Source organism: Sorex fumeus, unplaced genomic scaffold (genome assembly GCF_029834395.1).
Source record: "Sorex fumeus unplaced genomic scaffold, SorFum_2.1 ptg000020l, whole genome shotgun sequence".
NCBI classification, from domain to species: domain Eukaryota; kingdom Metazoa; phylum Chordata; class Mammalia; order Eulipotyphla; family Soricidae; genus Sorex; species Sorex fumeus.
In genome coordinates this window covers 21,409,417-21,428,904 of record NW_026606077.1, presented here as the reverse complement: position 1 = coordinate 21,428,904, position 19,488 = coordinate 21,409,417, and positions in this window count along the sequence as shown.

Genomic DNA, 19,488 nt, shown 5'->3' with positions numbered 1-19,488 from the left:
CACTTACATCATTACCATTTTCTAATTGGTGTTTTTTACTAAGGAGTGCGGTAGATTCTGCTTGGTGTCTGGATCTGCCATTTGTTTCTCAAGCACACTTACCCCATGGTGTGTCACTGTGATGTTTAGAAACAGGATGTATGCTGTCAGTTTCTTGGCAATGGCTTCCCATGTATCTATGTCTCAAGCAGCAGGCATTTCCAAAATCTCACGAAAACTAGGTGAAGAAACATCCTACCTGATTTAACTTTTTAAAATGAAGTTTAAAGTATTCTTCTGTAATAATCGCTGATATTGTTTAGGTTCTTTAAAAGAAAATAGCCTTTGAGATGGGAAATAAAATCATTAAAAATAAAATAAATAAAATCATTAAAAATAAAATAAATAAAATCATTAAATTATTAAATTTAATTAAATTATTAAGTTATTGAGAGTTTTGGAGTGACTTTTTAGTGTCTAGTCCCACCAATGTAGTGGTGACTTCATGTAATTAATTATTATCCCATGTTACAGAGAAGAAAACACTGGAATCATTTTCATCTACTTATTTATTTATTTTGGCCTCACCTGGCAATACTCAAGACGCATTGCTGGCTTTCAGGATCACTCCTGGTAGGCCTCAGGGGACCATATTGGTGCCAGGGATTGATTCAACCCTGGCATTTTCTAGTGAGGCAATCTAGACAATGTTTCATTTTTTAAGAAAAGATTATTTGCTATCTTTTTTTGTAAATACTCCTTGATTTGCAAATCTGCTCATAAGGGAATTGTTTCAGGTGTACAGTGTTGCAACACCAATCTCACCAGCAGTGAATCCAGGGCCCCTATCGTCCCCTAGCTGGCCCCTTGGCAGGTAAATAAAAAATTTGTATACAGGCATATAACAAATTTATCACTGTCACTCCCGTTGTTCATCAATTTACTTGAGCGGGCCCAGCAAGTCTCCATTGTGACACTTGTTACTGTGTTCGGCATATAGAATATATCACGGGGAGCTTGCCAGGCTTTGCTGTGTGAGCGAGATACTCTCGATAGCTTGCCGGGCTCTCCAAGAGGGTCGGAGAAATCAAACCTGAGTCTGCCAGGTTGGCTGCAAGGCAAATGCTCTACCCACTGTGCTATCGCTCCAGCCCAACAAACTTATACACATAGAGTATTTTTAAAAACTTACACAATGGATTGAAATTTATTGAAGTATAATTGTGCACCTTAAATTAGTTTTAGGTATAAAACCTGATATATAATTTAGTTGATTTTTCTTTGTGTTTGGATCATGTGTTTGTCTCACAAGCACTTACAAATACTAAATACATGGTTTGTGTAAATTAAACTAAACATTTTTATTTGTATTAGATAGGGTGGACACGTAATGAGATTTGGAGACGACCGCTGGACTAGATTACTGACTGGATTCCATGGGAGTTCAAAAGACTAGATTACCAACTGGATTCCATGGAATGTCAAAATATCGTGTGGCTGCCCACCTACAAGATGGTCAGAATTCTTCGTCAAGACCCTGAACGATAGGTTTGAGGCTCTTCATGTTCCTAGAATGAGCAGACGTCATTGGGCTACAATAGCACATGACAGGGACGAATGGAGATATTACTGGAGCCTGCTCAAGCAAATCAATGAGTAATGGGATGTCAAGTGATCAAGTGATCGAGTGAAGCTAGATATTTGTACACTATGCAAAATAATCACTATAATCAGTCAACTTCCCATCTATTCTAAGTCAGCATGCAAAATTTTAGCAGTATACCATTGTTTAGGGCCCCATGCTGTACACTGTAGTACATCCCTTATTGCACTGTAGCACTGTCCTCCCTTTGTTCATCGATTTGCTTGAGCGGGCCCAGTAACGTCTCCATTGTGAGACTTGTTGTTACTGTGTTTGGCATATCCAATACATCACTGGGAGCTTCCTAGGCTTTTGCCTTGAGGGCAAGATACCCTCAATAGCTTTCCAGGCTCTCTGAGAGGGGCGGAGAAATTGAACTCGGGGCAGCCAGGTCGGCCAAGTGCAAGGCAAATGCCCTACCGGCTGTGCTATTGCTCCAGCCCTCACATCCCTTATTATATAACTGGAAATGTGTTTTTATTGACCTATTTCACCCATGTTCTCCATTTTCCAATACCCCTCTACTTTGGTGACCATTCATCTCTTTTCTATATTGATAAGCTTTTTAAAATTTATATTATTAATTTGTTTTGTGACCACAACTAGTGGTTCTCAGGGCTTACTCTTGGTTCTGTGTTCAGGGATTATTCCTGGCAGGCACAAGACACAATATATAGTGCTAGAGATTGAACCCAGGTCTTCTGCATGCAAGGCAAAAGCCCTACCTGCTGTATTATCACTCTGGCTCCTATAACAACAAGTTAAATTTATTCCATGAGTTTATTTATCTCTTCATCTATCATATATGATACAAACCATATAGTATCTCTCTTTCTCTTGGACTCATTTCACTTTCCAAAGGATTATCTTCTTGTCTTCTTTACTTTGAGAATGGAAATTTTTGTTCCATTGAGAGCGAATGGATCGACTCGTCAGGAACGAGTCGGTTTCTCATGAACATTGTCTTGGTGAGATTCATCTCCAGTTCAGGCTTTCCACACTCACAGTCAAAGTTCGCAAGCATTCGTGCCACTTGGCTAATGTTTGGCATTATTAGAACAAAGTCATCAGTGAAGCTGACAGTTTTGCCTGACTGATGTCGCTGTTGTCCCAAAATTCCAAACGGGATAGGACCACCATCTCCTTCATGCAAAATTCTACTTCACGGAATGGGAAGAAAGGGCTGCAAAGTTTAAGAAGTGGACTCCCAGAACAACAACGAATTGGGAGCTCTTTGGGATTATCGAGGCAACATGGGAAGATTCCATCACTGACATCAACGAAGAATACGATCAACTGGTTCAGCACTTCCATGATTGTTCGAGGAATGCTGAGAGAAAGCCAAAAAAGACACCTGTCTTCAGAAATTCTCAAGCTCATTCGCCAATGTGGCTTGGCACGAGCCTCAGGAAACCGCGAGCTAACAAAGCAGTGCAGAGAAGCAATAAAAGAAGACCTCAAAGAGAGAAGAGCAGTAGTGCTGGCTGATGCGGCAGAAGCTAGGAAAAGCATTTGCAACACCTGCCTGTCCAATTACAAGATCAGGATGACTGCCCTCCGACATACTGATGGATCTATCACATCTTCCAAAAGGGCAATGGAGAAGATTATCTACGACTTCTACTCAGATATCTTCAATAGCCACATCCACCTGTCCACATTCCAAATTCCGCAGGATGGATGTCGTTCCCAACAGTCTCCCTTCCGAAATCCAACATGCCATTTCTTTGGTGAGGAAGCAAACAGTACCTGGCACAGACAAGGTCAGACCTGAAAACTGAAGAATCTGCTGTCAGTACTCATCAATACATTGTCTAGGCTCGTCACACACTATCTGTCTGAATGCAAGTTTCCGTCCCACTGGAAAAGCAGCAGAATCGTTCTACTGTACAAGAAGGGAGACATCCATGACATTGGCATGTCGTGGATGTCTCCCCATCTGCCTGTTGTCTGTTGTGTACAAGTTGTTTACTCAATTGAATAGGATCGACAGAACACTAGGTGAAGGATAAACATGTTAGCAAGCCGGATTCCAAAAAGTTTTCAGCACAATCAATCATATTCACATGTTAAACAAGCTCATTGAGGTTTCTCTGGAGTTCAAGATGTGGCTCTGTCTAACGTTCATTGATTTAAAGAAAGTCTTTGATTCTGTTGAGACTGAAGCGGTCATCAAAACCCTAGCCAGACAGGGAATTCAAACTTAATACATCAGGGTCCTCTGTGAGTTGTATTATGGATCACCTATTAGGATCTCATCATTCTACAAGGAAGTGATCATAGACGTCAAGAGAGGGGTTCTGCAAGGCGATACCATTTCACTGAAACTCTTCAGTGCCACCCTCGAGAACATCATACAAAGACTGGAGTGGGAAGGAAAAAGAGTGAAGATAGATGGTGGGCAAGTACATCACATTCAGATCTATGGAAGATAAAAGCTATGCTTTTTACCCTGGGGCCTAATATATGTGGCCTAAAGAGAACCTGACAAAAGGGAATAGAAATATTTCTCTTACAGCCAGAGTTTTGCATGTTAGGTTGTGGCCTGGAAAAGCATTACATCTCATGTCGTATCCTGCTCCACCATTGGACTGTGGCCCAGCACACTGGTGTACCTCCTGCCACCCGCACCTCGAAACCAAAGAATGAAAACAACAGGAACAATAGCAAATGGAAAAGATCAGCACAGAAACCAGGAGCCTCCAACACGGTGGCTCAAAGCACAAAGTCTTGTTTTCTCTCTGCTTTGGAGCAGAGTTAAAAGTCCAGTGGCCCCTTCAGCCATAGCCCTTCATGTGGCTTTCGCTTTGGTGTCACTACTCCACAGGCAGTCTCTCCTCACTCCCCAGCCCTCCCCTCTTCTCCCCATCTGATTTTTGGCCTAACTTAGCAGTACCCAGGGATACTTGATGCAAGGCATGCACCCTACGCACTATACTATCTTTACAGCCCCTACAAAATTTTTTAAATGACTCTTGTGCATAAATTTATTGGGTAATACAAGAAGAATCATCCTGAGAGTTCTTACCTAATTACTTAATGTCATAATTGTTTTCAGGGAAGAATGTTTGGGGACTGTTGATTATTCAACTCTTCTATATCATCTATTCAGAAAACATGTTTGTTTGTTTTGGGGGTCACATTCAGGAATGCTGACTGCTAAGTCTCTGTGCTCAGAGATCACTGTTGGTGGAACCCTGGGTCCTTATGTGGTGCAGTGGATTGGAATCGGGTTGCTGAGTGCAAGGCAAGAACCCTATATGCTGTATTGTAACATTGGCCCTTTACTCATAAGACATGGGAAAGTCAAACCATTCCCATTTTCAAAGTGCAGAGTTGTTAGAGCTATAAATAAATGAGTGTAGAATATTAATAGCAATATTAGCATGCTATCTGAGATGAAGAAAATCATCCAGGGAGAAGACTATCTAGGCCAAGTCAATCAATAACACGTTTGAGAACTCGAACAAATGCTTTTCCATCTTGACCAGTTTTAGAAACAAAGGTTTAAGCCCTTTTATTCTATTTTTAAGACCCTTCAGGATTGAGGATAATTCTGTAACTAGAATCCGAAGAAGCTGATATATAAGAATTTGGTAGCTTTAAGATACTGCAGGATGAGTCAAAAAAGAAACAAAATACAAAAAACAAAACAAAACAAAAAACCCATACAATTATTTAACTCCTTGTGGACCAGACTCTCACAAAGCAGTTCTTTGTTGGAGCCTTAGGGGATAGTTCAGATGCAGCTGGCCAGCAAACCAAAAATAAAAGGCTGAGACTCAGTTACAGAAAGTGAGGAAGGCAGCAGTGCCTTCTAGACTCTGGAGATTTCTGCAGGAAATAATTTCAGCTCCTGTGAGAGCTGATCCCGCCAGCCTTTGAAGGGAAGACGTGAGGAGCTTGGAGTGTCCCAGCAATTCTGTTAGAAATAAAGCAAGGAAGAAAGGAAGTAGGAGCAGTCCTTGGAACAGGCCACATCCTTGAGGGATTTTCTAGGAAAAGCTGGATTGATTTTGATCCAATTATGTAGCAGAGAGCTACAACAGTTATGAAAGAATTGAGCACCAGGTTCTGGAAGATGGTTGGAGATCAGGGATGCTTGACACAAGAGTGGACTTGAAAAGCCAGCAAAGAGTTGGGAGAATGTGGTCAGAGGGTCTGCATAAACGGCCCAAATGGTGTTCACTTGGAGCATGTGGAAGGCAGAGTAGCTGCCTCTGAAAGCACACCCACCCCTTTCCTCCGACTCCACTGCGCCCAAGCTACCCCAGCACTGCAGATGATGGTCCTGATTCCTAGAGGCACTTTGGACATTCCAAAGCTAAGCCCTAAATGTCAGCCGGTGTTATTCGGGGCGGTCTTAGGCACCACGACTGCAGCACTGCTATTTGAAAAAGCAGAGTAAATGCATGCTACAATTTGAGACTTGACTTAAAAAAAAAAAAACAGGACTATGCCTCAGCCGCTCATCAAAACGGGGTGAGGACCTTACAACCTTTACTGCTGAGCTATATACTAGGCCCTAGAGGATTGAGCCACGTAACATAGCTCTGGATTTGATCCCAAGCACCACTGCTTCCTGCCCAGAACAGTAAAAGAAGAGCCCTTGAGGGGTGCAGGTGTGGCCCCAGGCAAAAATAAATAAATAAATAAATACTGAATATAAAAATATGGGCTAGATTTGATAAAAATGCTGATAACTTTGGATACACAGAAAGATATTACCAGAAACTAAACTGAAATATTTTAACAAAAAATTCTGTTTAAGTTTTAGTGTTTCTTTTTTAATTTTGTTGCGTTAAAAATATAAATGTTAGAAAACTGAAACAATAAACAGAGAAAGGGAATACAAGTCTAGTAGTTATGATGAAGTAAAGAAGATAATGAAGAGGAGGCAAACACGCGATACGATACTAACAGGTGTGAAGGAGGGTGGTGAGCCAAGGCAGAAACCCATATTCGTGAGTTACTCAGAAATGTGGATAAACTGACTGTGAGTCCTGTGAAGAAAAAGGGTGAAAAATAACCAGTGAATGAATATCTGTTCGCTCTTTATTCTCCTTCCCATTGGGCCATATACCTTGGAGACAGGGAAGTTTGTAGAGCTTATCCCAAGTTCTGTGCCTTCAAAGCCCTGTTCTATCAGTTCTATGTTGTTTCCTCTCTGGCTTTAAGTGTGGGCAGATTAAGTAAGCTAGATCACATGGAGGGAAGGGAGGCAAAACGAACTCAGCAGTGCAGGATGCACAGGAAATTCAGCTAGACAGGCCAACAGACAAACAGCTACAAAAAGACATAATCATCACTGGCAACAAGGTATGTCCTTGAGGCCAGACTTTCACGAATGAGCTAGGAGACATGTGTCAGGATGAGATTTCTGTGCACATTTTCATACCTGCAGATCTGTGCAAAAGTCTTCCAAACACGGAGAGGACAAGCACACAGGCTGTTCTGTAGCCTGGAGAAAGCAGACGCATGTGCTTATGGGCTCACGTAGAGTTGTGGTACTCACTGGGTACTTTCACAAAGCTGCAGAGTTTTACCTCGTGGAGTTCCTAAATCACCTTTCACTTCTCTGAGGGGTAACCAGAAGTTGTAGTCAGGACCAAATTGAACTTCTCTGTGATGATAAACAGGAGCACACACATCTAGTGCTTGAGTTTTTTTTGAGTTCTTTTCCTCCTGATTAGTGAAGCTGCAACTCTTGCTGTCCTTAAAACTGATGAAGCAAGCATTTTTACAATTTTAGCTGAAATACACAAGAGATGGTTCAAACTTTAGAACTAGAAAAGGGAAAGATGACTAAGAAAGCTGACACATACAAAATAAAACAATGTGTGTGTGTGTCTGTAGAGCACTAAAATGTGTAGGAATATGTGTGTGGGGGGGTTGACTGAATTTCTTTAAAGCTGATATGTCTTTTTCACACTACTAATATTTTCAAACAGACTGTTTCTGTTTCTGTCTCTGTATTGTTCAATCTCTCTCTCCACTCTCTATCACTCTTCCTCTCTGCCTCTTTCTCTCCTCTCCCCCCCCACCCTCCCTTCCTTTATCGTCCTCCCCCCTCTCTCCATCCCCCTGTATCTCTTATCCTGAGATGGTCCTTAATGTGGAAGGGACATTTCAGAGTCTGAAAAATATTTTGGTCAAATTGTTTGATTTTTCCAGAATAATGACAATAAATGTTCCTTTTCTTTTCTTTTTTTAAAAATAGTTTTATTATGCTTGGTTAGTTTCAAGCATACCTTTCAACACCATCCACTTCCCTCCTCTGATGCCCTCTACCCATCCCCCATCCCCACTTGCCTCTCACCCACCAGTCTACCTCTTCAAAAAGCACTTTTAAAACAAATCAGTTTTGCACTGTGGTTTACAGTATAGCTGCTGGCAGGGTTTCATAGATGGAGCCTCACTACCTTTCAGCACCACCTCCTCTCCCCCTTGGTCTTCACTCCACCATAGTCTTTGCCCCTTCCCTGCCCATTCTCCAGACACCCAACTCCCATCAAGTGGCATGTCTGCTACTGCAGACCAGTTCTCTTGTTCTTTATTTCTATTGTCCTTGGGTGTTTGTTATTTATATTTCTTTATATGCCACATATGAGAGAGATCATTCTGTGTCATTTCTGCCCCTCTAGCTTCACTCAGCATGATATTCTCCAGATCCATTCATGTAGCAGAAAATCGCTTTATTTGATTTGATTTTTTTATGACTGAGTATTACTCCATTGTGTATATGTGCCATAGTTTCTTTATCTAATCATCTATTCTGGGACATGTGGGTTGTTTCCAGATTTTGGCCAATCCTGGGTCAGCTCCATTCAAGGCAAGTGCTTTACCTACTTTCATATTTTTCCAACCCTGCTGGCTGTTTCCTTTTAAAATTTCTCTATCACATCTATATTTTCTTATTTGCTTTCTGCTTTATCTTTTTCTTCCTCATAATCCATTTTTATTACTCATAATTTGTAAGTCATCACAACTTTTATTTTCAAATCATGAGTACATTGTTGGTGTTGAGTACAACACACACTGGTGCTCAGATGCTGCTCCTGGCAGTGCTGGCGGATTATAAACAATGCAGGGATCAGACCAGGAAAGCTCCTGGTTTGTAGTTTGTACTATCTTTCCAGCCCAACTTCTCATAAGCTTATATTATTATTTGCTTGTATATAAGATTGAATTTAACTTGTCACTCTTCCCTGTAACAAATACACATGTGCTATAATTCTGATGGACTATACATTCTTTCTTATATCACTGGAGCGATAGCACAGCGGTAGGGCATTTGCCTTGCACGCAGCCAGCATGGCCAATTCAAGTTCGATTCCTCCGCCCCTCTCGGAGAGCCCGGCAAGCTACCGAGAGTATCTCGCCCACACGGCAGAGCCTGGCAAGCTCCCCGTGACGTATTTGATATGCCAGACACAGCAACAACAAAGTCTCCAACGGAGACGTTACTGGGCCCGCTCGAGCAAATCGATGATCAACGGGAGGGCCTTTACTTTACTTTACTTTATACACTAACAATTATGAAAAGGTTCTGAGAGAGGAAGATTTTCTGTGTATTGGTCTATCAGAGTTCATCTGTTCTTTCTTCTTTTCACCCTTAAAATGTTAATTGAGTCAGAAATGGTATTTTTATTACCCCAGCCCCAGCATTCAATGTGTCAAAATTATAATGGATATTTAATTTTTTTTTCTTGCAGGTTACCTGTGTCATATTTTCCTTTAAGGGAAACTTAAAGGTGTTTGGGCTCATTTATTCAGCAATTCTTTGTTAAGGAAAGCGTTGTGTATAAGATTCATTTCCAAGTGCTAAGGCAACAAAAAGAAAAGAATCCTTTCTCCTCTATGAACTTGAATCTTGTAGGAGGATGTAAGAAGAAAAAAGGTCATGGTCAAGGTCTGTTCTTTGATTTGCTCGAGCAGGCGCAGTGACATCTCCATTGTGAGACTTTTTGTTACTGTGTTTGGCATATTGAATACATCACGAGTAGCTTGCCAGGCTTTGCCGTGCGGGCAAGATACTCTCAGTGGCTTGCCGAGCTCTCACAGAGGGGCAGAGGAAATACAAACAAGTAAAATTATTTGTGAGTGATAGCTGCTGTGGAGAATGATAAAATAAGTAAAGAGGCTGAGGTGTGATAGTGAGAGCGATCAACAGTGGTATTTTAAATATGAAAGCCAAGAAGAAATCACCATTGTGTCCTCTGGCCAAAGGTGCAAAGGGCCAGAAGGAATGAGCTGGACAGATTTCTCAGGGAAGAACCTTTCTAAAGAGAAAATTTTATGTGCAAAGGCTCTGAGGTATTAACTTTCCAGGGACATTTGAGCGAAGACCAAAAGTTGTTTAGATGGGATATGTGAAAAATATGGATAAAGGTAGGAATTGACACGGAAGAAATAAGAATGAAGGATGAAGAGGGAGTAACTTTGATAGGCCACTTTTCACAATTTGATTTGACTCTGAGAAGTCATTAGAGGATTAATATTAAGCGCAGCAGGTAGGGCGTTTGCCTTACACGCAACCAACATGGCCGACCTGAGTTCGATTCCTCCGCCCTTCTCGGAGACCCCGGCAAGCTACCAAGAGTATCTCACCCGCACGGCAAAGCCTGGCAAGCTATCCGTGATGTATTTGATATGCCAAACACAGTAACAACAAAGTCTCACACTGGAGACGTTACTGGGCCCGCTCGGGAAAATGGATGAACAAAGAGAGGACAGTGACAGACAGTGACACTTGACTAACTTTTAATTATTTATTTTGTTTTTGGTTTTTGGGCCACATTTGATGATGCACAGGGGTTACTCCTGGCTCTACACTCTGTAGTCACTCCTGGCAGTGTGGGGTACCATATGGGATCCTGGAAATTGTACCCTGGTCGGCCGCGTGCAAGGCAAACACCCTACCTGCTGTGCTATCACTCCAGCCCGACTGATTAACATTTTGAGGTCACTTTAGTTGAGAATTCAGAAATTAAACCTAAGGAGAGTAAAAGAAGATAGAATTTATGAGTTTGTCATAATAGTCCTAGTGAGAGGTGAAGTTATTTCAATCATAGTTGAAGTCATGTATATAGTGAGAAGTATGCAGACCTGGGGCTGGTGAAATAGTAAGGAGGGTAGGGTTCTTGCCTTGCCCATAGCCACCCCTGATTTGATCCTTAGCACTCATTAGATCCCTGATTCCTGCCAGGGCAGAACATAACTGGGGCTGCCCCAACTCCCCGAACCCCCCAAAAGATTTGACATACCTTATATTTCTTTTTTTTGTGTGTTCTTTTTTTTTCTTTTTTTATTAGTGACTTATATTTCTTTACTTGTTTATTTTAAACTTAGAAGTACTTTCTTTTCTTCTCCCCTCTCCCAATTTTTATTTAGGCAACATGATTCACAATATTGTGATATTACAATATCACAATCATAATATTGATATTCACAATATCAGTAATAGAGATCCAGGCAAACAGTGTTCGAACTATAGATACCTCCAGTGTTAGTTTCCCTCCTCCAGTAACTCAAGCTCCCAACCCCATTATACATCTTTGTGTAAATTCACTTTTTAAAAGTTTAATTATGAGATGAAGAGATAAGACAGCATTTAGGACTCTTGTCTTGCATTCAGCTAACCCACTTTGACCTACAGCGTCCCATATGGTCAGGTTAGCCCCCAAAACAAAAAAAAATCAAAATAAAATAAATATAGCTCAAATAATTATAATTAGGGTCGCATGTTGCAATGAGGTTGATGCTTATGGTTTTGATGTACCCCGTTACCTCACCTCACCCTAGCATGTGCTTAAGATGCGCCACAACTAACCTTATGTCCTACTTCACTATCCTACTCTGTGAGTTTCAATAAGCATGGACTTGAGGGACTCAAGTGTTCCGTGGCTGAAAAGTGTTCCCCTGGTTGACCTATGGCAAAGGACTGATGAAGGACCTGGGAACTTGGAAAGGAAACACAGGGCCCCAGGCTGGTTGATATTTCTCTCTCTTCCCCAGCGTAGTTCGATATTGCCCCTTATGGCATGGTAATTTCTCCTCTTTTCCCACGTTGTAGTAGTCATTTCTCTTCCCTTTTCCCTCACCTCCTCCCTTCTCTTCCCTTACAGCATCATTACATGGAAATCATGGAGGGTGGGGGTACAAATCAGTGGAGTTGAGCATTGTAATAACAACAAACAGATGTAAAGCCACACCTTCAGGGGAAGTTACAGGAGACTAACTCAAGGGTTCAGTGCTCTAGAGTACTAGATCTGCTCAAGGTCCAGATTCCATCTAGGGTGTATTGACTTGTCCTTTCTTCAGCTAGTAATTCATTTAAACAATCATAGTAAATTTACTTCTTACTAAATTTACTTCTTACTAAAACTTCTAGTCATTTTCTATTAACAAAATAAGAGATGTATTAGACTTAAAGGTTGGCTCAATCTCACCCAGGTACCTGCCCGGGGGCAGGGCCCATTCCCACAGCTATTCTCCCACTACATATCCCATAGGAACCATAAGTAACCCTCTTAGATGGAACTTTCACTAGGTTAGCTTAACCACCAGAAACACAATAGCCAATATTTCATTAAGCCCACCTTGATTAATTCTGCATCATAAGCAGAATAGTACGGTGAGCGTGAAGGTCTAAACCACACAGTTCACAATAGTAAAGCAACACAGAAGCCCACCAAGCTTACTTATTGAAGAAGCTATCCCAGAAGACCCCAACAGTAATGAAGTGCTAGACAACCTCTCTGACAAGGAATTTAGAAGGGAACTACTAAGGATGCTTAGGGAGAAAAAAAAAACAATGGAAAGCAATGCCAATAAAAGACAAGAGGATTTGAAGGTAAAAATGAGGGAAATGAAATGTTGGACCTAAAAAACCTGGTAGGTGAATTGAAAAACTCAGGGGATTCAACACTGTTAAATTGGTCTGCAGCTCTGCCTTTGTTCCAGTAACACGCTGTTTTAATTATTACTGCTTTGTAATAGAGTTTGAAGTTATGGAGGTTGATACCTCCCATTTTCTTTTTCCCAAGAAATGCTTTAGCTATACGTGGGGGATTATTGTTCCATATGAATTTCAGGAGTGTTTTCTCCATTTCTTTGAAGAATGTCATGGGTATTGCTATAGGGATTGCATCGAATTTGTACAGTGCTTTGGAAAGTATTGCCATTTTGACAATATTAATTCTCCCAATCCATGAGCAGGAGATATCTTTCCATTGTGTCATGTCCTCTTTTATTTCCTGACGTAGCGTTTTGTAGTTTTCTTTGTATAGGTCTTTTACTTCCTTAGTTAAGCTGATTCCTAGGTACTTGATTTTCTGGGGCACAATTGTGAATGGGAAAGTTTTCTTCATTTCATTTTCTTCTCTCTCACTATTTGCATATAGGAAAGCCATGGACTTTTGGGTATTGATTTTATAGCCTCCAACTTTACTATACAAGTCTATTGTTTCTAGGAGTTTCTTGGTAGAGATTTTAGGGTTCTCTAAGTATAGTATCATATCATCTGCGAATAGTTTGAGCTTGATTTCTTCCTTTCCTACCTGGATAGCCTTTATAACTTTTTCTTGCCTAACCACTATTGCAAGTACTTCCAGTACTATATTGAACAGCAGTGGAGAGAGTGGGCATCCTTGTCTCATCCCTGATCTTAGGGGGAAGGTTCTCAGATTTTCCCCATTGAGAATGATGCTTGCTGTAGGCTTGTGGTAGATGGCTTTAACTATATTGAGGAAAGTTCCCTCTATCCCCATTTTTGAGAAGGTTTTCATCATAAATGGGTGCTGGATCTTGTCAAATGCTTTCTCTGTATCTATTGATATGATCATGTGCATTTTATCTTTCCTATTTTTGATATGATGAATTATGTTGATCAATTTCGGAATGTTAAACCATCCTTGCATTCCTGGGATGAGTCCCCAAACATATGATCATCCAATCTTTGATAAGGGAGCAAGAAATGTGAATTTGAGGGAGGAAAGCCTCTTTAACAAATTGATTTGGCAAAACTGGATGGCTACATGCAAAAAATTGGGCTCAGATCTCTGCCTAACACCATGTAAGATCAAAATGAATTAAAGACCTCAATGTCAGACCAGAATCCATAAGGTACATTGAAGACAAGGTTGGCAAAACCCTCCACGACATTGAAGCTAATGTTATCTTCAAAGATGTCATGCCACTGGCCGAGCAAGTGAAAACAGAGATAGAGAAATGGGACTATCTTAAACTAAGAGACTTCTGCACCTCAAAATAAACAGTGACCACAATATAAAGAGAGTCTAGAGAATGGGAAAGGATATTCGCCCAATATACATCCGACAAGTGGTTGATATCAAGGATGTACTAAGTACTGGTTGAACTCAACAAGAAGAAATCATCCAACCCCATCAAAAAATGGGGCGACAAAATGAACAGAAACTTTCTCAAAGAAGAAATCCGAATGGCAAAAATGCACATGAGAAAATACATCATTAATCATCAGAGAGATGCAGGTCAAAACCACAATGAGATATCATCTTACACCACAGACACTAGCCACATCCACAAGATTTTCTGGGGCACAATTGTGAATGGGAAAGCAAACCGTGTTGGTGCGGATGTGGTGAGAAATTGACCCTCCTTCACTGCTGGTGGGAATGCCAACTGGTTCAGCCCTTTTGGAAAGCAGTATGGATAATTCTCAAAAAATTAGAAATTGAGCTCCATTTGACCCAGCAATACCATTCCTGGGACGATATCCAAGAGATGCAAAGGGATGCAAAAAAGTGTTGTCGAAGTGACATCTGCACTTGTTTGTTCATAGCAGCACTCTTTACAATAGCCAGAACCTGGAAAAAACCTGAGTGCCTGAAACAGATGACTGGTTAAAGAAACTTTGTTACATTTACACAACGGAGTACTATGTAGCTTTTAGAAAAGATGGTCATGAAATTTACATACCAGTGGTACTACATGAAAAGTACCATGCTAAGCAAAATGAGTCAGAAAGAGAGGGACAGACATAGAATAATTGCAGTCATCGAGGTAACATAAAGTAACAAAATAGGAGACTAACACCCAAGAATAGCCGAGATAAGTACTAGGAGGTTCACTCCATGGCTGGGAGGCCACTTGCACATGGTAGGGGAAAAGACAGCTCAGATAAAGAAGGCGGCACCAAGTAAAGGGTATTGGGAGGATCCTCCCGGGATGGGAGATGCATGCTGAGAGTAGACTATAGACCGAACATGATTGCCACTCAATGCCTATTTTGAAAACCACAGCACCCAAAAGTTGAGAGAGAACAAAAGGGAATGCCCTGCCACAGAGGCAGGGTGGGATTGGGGGCATGGGGGGTTGGAGGGATACTGGAATCAGTGGTGGTGGAAAATGGGCACTGGTGGAGGGATGGGTATTCAATCATTGTATAACTGAAACCCAAGCAAAGCACCATAATTTGTAAGTCTACAACTGTACCTCATGTTGTTTCACTAATAAAAATTCAAGAAAAAAAAAGAAAAACTGAGTGGAAGGCCTCAGCAGTAGAGTAGAGCAGCTGCTGAGGACAGAATCAGTGAGCTCGAAGATGAAGTCCAGAGTCTCTCCAGAAAAGAACAGAAAATGGTAAAGGGACTCACAATAAAGGAATAGATGTCAAAAGAAGATCAAGATGAAGCCAAGAGGAGTAACATAAGAGTTATTGGAATCCCAGAGGGATAGGAAGAAAACTCTGATGAGGAACAAACTGTCAAAGACATCATTGCTATGACGTTCCCGGAGCTGAAGAAAACATGCGACCATATTGAGGAGGCCCAGGGGATACCAGCTAGAAGAAATTCAAATAAAATACCCCATGACACATCATGATCAAAATGACCAAAACCTTAGATAGAGACAAAATTCTGAAAGCATTAAGATCAAAGAAAGAAATTTTCCATTTTGTCTGATGAAACCATCATGGCCCGAAAATAGTGGTGGGATATAGTGAAAAAACTCAATGAAATAAATGCCTCACCAAAAATACTTCAGCTAGTGAGACTCTCATTCATAATAGAAGGAACAACACACAGCTTCACAGACAAACAACAGCTCAGGAACTTCAGAGAGTCAAAACCATGGTTACAAGAACAACTAAATGGGCTGCTGGAAGACAGAAAAAGTCCCTCAAATACACCAAATTTCAACAGAAAAATGGGACAAAACCCCATAACAATAATCTCTCTCAATGTCAATGGGCTAAACGCACCAATTAAAAGACATAGAGAGGCAGAATGATTAGCAAATTGAACCCATCATTCTGCTGCCTGCAAGAAACAGATCTCAATAGTCACAGCAAACACAGGCTCAAAGTCAAAGGCTGGCAAACAATCCTACAGGCAAACAACTCCCATAAAAAAATCTGGGGTAGCCATCCTAGTATCAGACCATATTGATTTCAGGCTGAGGAAGGTCACAAGAGACAGTGAAGGCCATTTCTTATTGATCAAAGGATCTGTACAACAGGAAGAACTTACAATACTCAATGTATATGCACCTAATTAGGGACCAACAAAGTACTTAAAACAAGTACTCATAGACTTGGAGAAAAACATTGATGGCAACACAATACAAGTGGAAGACTTCAACACCGTTTTATCACCTCTTGATAGATCAACCAGATTCAAGCTTAGCAATACCATACTTCATCTGAGGAAAAAAATGGAAGAAAGTGACTTAGTTGATATATACAGGACACTTCATCCTCAAAAAGCTGAATACACATTCTTCTCAAGTATACATGGAACATTCTCCAAGATAGACAACATGCTGAGCCACAAAACATACCTCCATAAAATTTAGACAATAGAGACTGTAACAACAATCTTCTCAGACCACAATGTGCTAAAATTAGAAGTAAATCACACACAGAAACAGAAAACTCAATGGAACACCTGGAAATTAAACAGTTCACTATTGGAAAACAAGTGGCTTAGAAAGGAAATCAAAGAGGAAATCAAAAGATTCCTTGAAATGAATGAAAAATGAGGACACGAGTTCCCAAAACTTATGGGACACATCAAAAGCTGTGTTAAGAGGAAAGTTTGTAGCTCTACAAGCATTCCTCAAGAAGGAGGAGAGGGCCCACATAGGTAACCTAACTTCATAGCTTAAGAGCTTGGGGAATGACCAACAAAAGAAGCCCAATCCGAAAAGGAGGAAGGAAATAATAAAACTCAGAGAGAAAATGAACAAGATGGAAAATGAACAAAAAACAATCCAAAAGATCAAGAAACCAAGAGCTGGTTCTTGGAGAAAATAAATAAGATCGATAAGCCTTTAGCAGACTCACAAAGGAAGGGAGAGAGAAAACCATAATAAACTGAATCAGAAATGAAAAGGGGGACATTACAACAGAAACTACAGAATTTCAGATGGATCCTCAGGGAGTACTTTGAGAAGCTTTATGCCACGGAACATGAAAACCTCAAGGAAATGTATAAATTCCTAGATTTCTATAGCCTCCCAAGACTGAACCAAGAAGACCTGGAATACCTGAACAGACCTACCACCATCAAGGAAATTGAAACGGTTATAAAAAGTCTCTCCAAGCACAGAAGTCCTGGCCCAGATGGATTCACTAGTGAATTCTTTCAAATCTTTAAAGAGCAGTTACTGCCAATCCTCTTTAAGCTTTTCCACAAAATTGAAGTATCAAAAACACTTCTGAACAGTTTCTATGATGCAAATATCACCTCATTATAGTCAAAGCCATCTACCACAAGCTCACGGCAAGTATCATTCTCATTGGGGAAAAAACTAAAAGCCTTCCCTCTAAGATTGGGCACAAGAGAAGGTTGACCACTTTCGCCACTTCTGTTTAATATAGTACTGGAAGTTTTGGCCATTGCAGTTAGACAAGAGAAAGCTGTCAAGGGCATACAGATAGGAAAGGAAGAGGTCAAGCTTTCACTATTGGCAGACGATATGATACTATACTTAGAAAACCCTAAAGATTCTACAGAAAAGCTCCTAGAAACAATAGGTTGGTTTATAGTAAACTGGCAGGCAACAAAATCAACACCCAAAAGTCCATGACTTTCTTACATACAAATAACGAAAGAGAAGAAATAGACATTAAAAAAACAATCCCGTTCACAATAGTACCTTAGAAAATCAAGCACCTTGGAATCAACTTAAGCAAAGAGGTGAAGGACCTATACGAGGAAAATTACAAAACACTACTTCAAGAAATAAAAGAGGAAACTAGGAAATGGAGACACATCCCCTGCTCATGGACAGGGAGGATTAACATTATCAAAATGGCAATACTGCCCAAAGCACTATACAAATTCAATGTGCTCCTTATCAGGATACCCATGACATTTTTCAAAGAAATAGACAGAACACTCCTGAAATTCATCACTTAATCACTTAACTTCCCGTTAGTCGTCGATTTGCTCGAGCGGGCGCCAGTAACGTCTCCATTTGTCCCTGTCGCGTGCTAGTGTAGCCCAATGGCATCTCTTCGCTCCGGGAACATGGAGGGCCTCAAACCGATCGTTCATGACCTTGACAAAGAAGTCCGACCATCTGGTAGGTGGGCGGCCACGCGGTCTCTTGACATCCCGTGGAATCCAATCAGTAACAGCTCTAGTCCAACGGTCGTCTTTAAATCTCATTACGTGACCAGCCCATCTGATTTTCGACACCTTGGCAAATGAGACAGCGTCCCTGATCCTTGATCGTCGACGGATGTCAGAACTCCGGATTCGTTCTCTCATTTGAGTGAAACGTGATATTCCAAGCATAGCTCTTTACCTGAAATTCATATGGAACAATAAAACCCCACGAATTTCTCAAGCAACCCTTGGGAAAAAGAATATGGTGGCATCACCCTCCCCTACTTTAAACTGTACTACAAAGCAGTAGTCATTTAAACAGCATGGTACTGGAACAAATGCAGACCTGCAGACCAATGGAACAGTGTTGAATATTATGTCACAGATCCTCAAATATATGGCCACTTAATCTTTGACAAAGTAGCAAGAAATGTGAAGTGGAACAAGGAAATCCTCTATAATAAGTGGTGCTGGGAAAACTGGATATCTACCTGCAAAAAAATCTGACCCCTGTCTAATGTCATACACAAAAGTCAGATCAAAATGGATTAAAGATCTCAATATCAGACATGAATCCGTAGGTGCATAGAGATAAATGTAGGCAGAATTCTCCACAACATTGAAGCTAAAAGCATCTTTAAGGACAAAACAGCACTGACCATGCAAGTGGAAGCAAACATAAACAGATGGGACTACATCAAACTAAGAAGCTTCTGCACTTCAAAGGAAAGAATGACCAAAATACAGAGAGAGCCCACAGAATGGGAAAGAATGTTTACCCAATACCCATGTGATAAGGGATTAACATCCAGGATATGCAAGACACTAGTAGTATTGCACAAGAAAAAACCTCCAACCCCATAAAAAAATGGTGAGAAGAAATGAACAGAAGTTTCCTCCAAAAAAGAAATACAAATGGCCAAAAGGCCCATGACAAAATCCTCCAAATCTCTAGCATCAGGGAGATGCAAATCAAAACAACAATGAGATATTAGCTTACACCACAGAGACTGGCACACATTCAAAAGAACCAAAGCAACCAGTGTTTGTGTGGATGTGGGGGAAAAGGGATGCTCTTTCACTGCTGGTGGGTATGCCGACTGGTCAAGCCTTTCTGGAAAACAATATGGACAGTCCTTCAAAAACTAGAAATTGAGCTTCCAAATGACCCTGCAATACCACTTCTGGGAATATATCCTGAGGATGCAACAAAGCACAGAAGTGACATCGATACCTATATGTTCATTGCAGCACTGTTCACAATAGCCA